A 4,043-nucleotide genomic window follows, 5' to 3' on the forward strand; every position below is an offset into this window, starting at 1 on the left:
AAAAAAAAAAAAAATAGAGACCAGGTTTGTCGGTCTGATAGAGCCTGGTGGAACCCCTGAGACTATGGCCCCTAGATGCCTTTCAGGTCTGGGACTGAACCCACTCTTGTGGCTTCCAGCCAAACAAAAGACAGGCATATGAGCTGAACATTTACATTAGGTAGACACACTTCTTGGAGAGATCAATCATAGGAGAATGAAAGGGCTGTGTATGCACAGGGAGACAGCTCAGGAGGCATGAGTTCCTGGGAAGGAAGGGCACAGGGAAGACTTAACTATAGGGAGAAAGCAGAAGGGGAGCCGTTGCACTGTGGTAAATTGTAGTCAATGTCATGAGACAAAGTATACGTGAGCTACTGTATGGAAAATGAATTTGCTCTGCAAACTTTCACCCAAATCACAATAAAATTTTTTAAAGAAAAAGACTAGGCTTCCTGGTCTGATACAGACAGATGGAGCCCCCTGAGACTAGGGTACTTAGACTTCAATTCTGGGATTTGGCTTACCCTCATGTTTCAACTTTCAGCTAAATAATAGATAAGAGAATAGCAACACCAGAGAAGTATGCACTCTTTAAAATAAGAAACCATATGAGATCAAAATAGCAGCATTTGACTACTGATAAAATTCATAAGCAAGCATAGGATAGAAAAGAAGGATGAATGGTAGACACAGGGAGGAAGTTGGAAGAGGGTTGTTTCATTGTGGGGTTTGCAATCAATTATATAAAACAAAACACGTATGCATTGTTAAATGGAAAACCAATGCACTCTGTATGCTTTCATCTAAATCACAACAAAAAGTTAGAAAAAATAAAAAAGAAAGAAAGAAAAAATAAAAACCCTGTGGAACATATTTGCACTCTAACACACTTGAGATTGTCATGAGTCTGAGTTGGCTCAATGGCAACTGATTTTGATGTATCAGATACTGGTGTACAGCCATAGAGATATCATTATGAATAAATCCTTGCCCTTGTGGATCTTTAAGTCTAGTGAGAGGAAACAAATGAGAAATACATAAGGAAACTACATGTAGTGTGTCCAAAAGTGCTATGAAGAATAAAATTGTAAACCAAGGAGGAAAGGCAGTGCTAGAGGTATCATGGAAGACCTCCCTTAGAAGTTAGCATTTCGACACAGACCTGAGAGAGGAGAGCTCAGAATTTATATGCATTGTGTTATACATAAGTAGATCTTCCCAGAGGGTGGACCAAGTAAGAAGGCCTTGGGGAAAGTGTAATGCTTGGTGGGTTGGAGATCATGGAAGAGACCAGAGTGGCTAGAGTGCAGTGGGCAGCAATGGGGGGTTGGGGGTGGGGAAGAGAGTTGTGAGAATTGGTACCAAAGATAATGATGGTGAAAGGATGCTCTAAGGTTTTGTGAGACTAGAGCTTTTCTCTTGATGGTATGGAAGACTCCTGAAGAGTTTTGAGCAACAGAGTGATACATTCTGATTTATGTTTTAACAGAATCATTCTGACTGCTTTGAGAATAATCTAATGGTTCAAGGGAAGAATCAGGAAGACCAGTTAGAAGACTGTTGCAATAATTCAAGCAAAAGATGGTGGTTTTGGCCAACATGATCATGGTGCAGGAGGTGAAGTAGAATTGGATCAGGTACTTATTGAAGATAGAACCAAAAAGATTGGGTGAAGGATCTGATATTGGCTATGAAAGAGAAAAATAAGAACCACTTCATGATTTTTGGCGAAGGTTACTGAATCCTTACTTGTTCTGTACCAGGTATCCTTCATATGCTTCGTGGAATATTATGCAACTCTAAAAGATAGTAACAAGTTTGTGAAATATCTTATAATATAGATGAATCTGGAGGACATTATGCTGAGTAAAATATGTCAATAATGAAAGGACAAATATTGTATAGTCTCATTTTTATAAAAAGTTATGAATAAGGACTTCTGGTAAGATGGAGGACTAAACAGACAAGTGACACAGACCCTCTTCAACAAAGAAAATAGAAACCAATTGACAGAGATACAGAAGATAATCCAGGAGCCCTGAGCTTTGAAAGGAACTATACAGAAGTGGATTAGGCACCAACTAGTGGAAAAACTTGAATGAAAACAGTGAGTACAGGGACAATCAGAGCTCTGGACTATCAGCTACTCTGATGGGGCCAATAGCCTGAATAATTCCAAGTGGTATTGGGACCTGAAAATTGACCTAAAGATCAGTCCTAATCACCAAGGGCTACAGGGATGACTGCACTGGTGGCCTATGACTAGGAAGGGAAATAGCAAGCAGGGAGACAACCTGAGATGTGGACTTTCAGCTGTCCAGAGGCACAGTCATTTTGATCGTTTACACGTGGCAGCCATTTTGGATTTTAAAGTGATAGCATTCTCATTCAGATTCCGGAGACCTAAGAATAGGTTCTGTTTGCCAAGGTTGGCAGGGACATACGAGAGTCTGGCAACAGGAAAAGAGACAGGTGGTGAGTGTACAAGTGCTGTCAAATAGTGAATAGAGGAGCACAGCACAGTAACCTGCTTACATAGATAACATACAAAGAAAACAAAAATCATGGGCAAGTCACTCCAACATATAATCACTAATTAAATATAGACCCAAAAACATCACAATGACTCAGAGACAACAGAGCATCACAGTCCACTCAAAGAAGCAAGATAAAGCAAGAGAAACAAGGGGCCAGGATACAGATCCAAAACACATCCCTGAGGAAGACGCAGCATTGGAACTCCCTGACAAGGAATTTAAAAGAATTATATTTAGGTATCTTCAACAAAGTGTGAGGCAGATCAAGGAAAACACTGACAAAATTGAGGAAAACACAGAGAAAAACCTACAACAATTTCGAAAGACAATACAAGAACAAAATGACAAAATAAATGAAAAATTAGAAATAATACAAAATCTACACCCAGAAATTCAGAAGATTAATACAAAATTTTCAGAAATAAATGAGACATTGAATGGGCAAAGGAGCAGAAGTGAATCATTGGAAGACAGATTTTGTGAGAATGAAAGCAAATACCTCAATATGTCTTTGAAAAGGGATCAATCAGAAAAAAGATCAAAAGAAAATGAAGAAAGCATAAGGTTCATGTGGGATATCATCAAAAGGAATAACCTATATGTAATTGGAATTCCAGAACAGGAAGAGACAAATAAAACCACTGAGAAAATTGTCAAAGATTTGTTGAAGAGAACTTTCCTGGTATGATGAAAGACGAGGATATATCCATTCAGGAAGTCCAACAAACCCCAAACAGGATAGACCCCAAAAGAAAATCATCAAGACATATCATCAAACTCACCAAAACAAAAGACAAAGACAGAATCCTGAAAGCAGCATGAGAAAAATTAAAAGTTACCTACAAGGGGCAATCAATAAGACTAAGCTCGGATTTCTTGGCAGAAACCATGCAGGGGAGAAGACAATGGGATGGTATATATAAAACCCTGAGAAATTTTCAACCAAGAATTAAGTATCCAGCAAAATTGTCCCTCAAATATGATGGTGAGATTAGAACATTTCCAGATAAGCAGAAATTAAGGAAATTTGTTAAAAACAGACCAACCTTACAAGAGATGCTAAAGGGAGCCCTTTGGACAGAGAAGCAACAACAGCCAACAACAAATGACCATTAACACACATGATGATATAACAGAGAAACCAACCCAGCTATGGAGTTATCCAAAATAAATAAGCCTACAAGATTGTAAACGGGGAACCAGAGAATCAATTGACAAATGAGGGCAACTACAAACCAAAAAGAAGGGAAAAAAAAAAAAAACCTGTGTAGTTACAGAACTTCTAGATGGTAGGGAAATCAAGACAACTACAAGATAGAACAGACTGTTCTAAGCTTGGGAAGAAAACTATAAATCACAGGGTAACCTCAAAGAAAAATGATAAACCTTCATATCAAAATAAAAAAGAGAACCAACACAAATATTTAGCAAATACTCTGGTAGCATAGTGGCTAAAGCACTTGACTGCTAACCAGAAGGCTGGCGGTTCAAACCCACCAGCCACTCCTCAGAAGGAAGGTTGGG

This window comes from Orycteropus afer, unplaced genomic scaffold, assembly GCF_000298275.1.
Source record: "Orycteropus afer afer isolate SDZICR_OR568_19922 unplaced genomic scaffold, OryAfe1.0 scaffold00019, whole genome shotgun sequence".
Lineage (NCBI taxonomy): Eukaryota > Metazoa > Chordata > Mammalia > Tubulidentata > Orycteropodidae > Orycteropus > Orycteropus afer.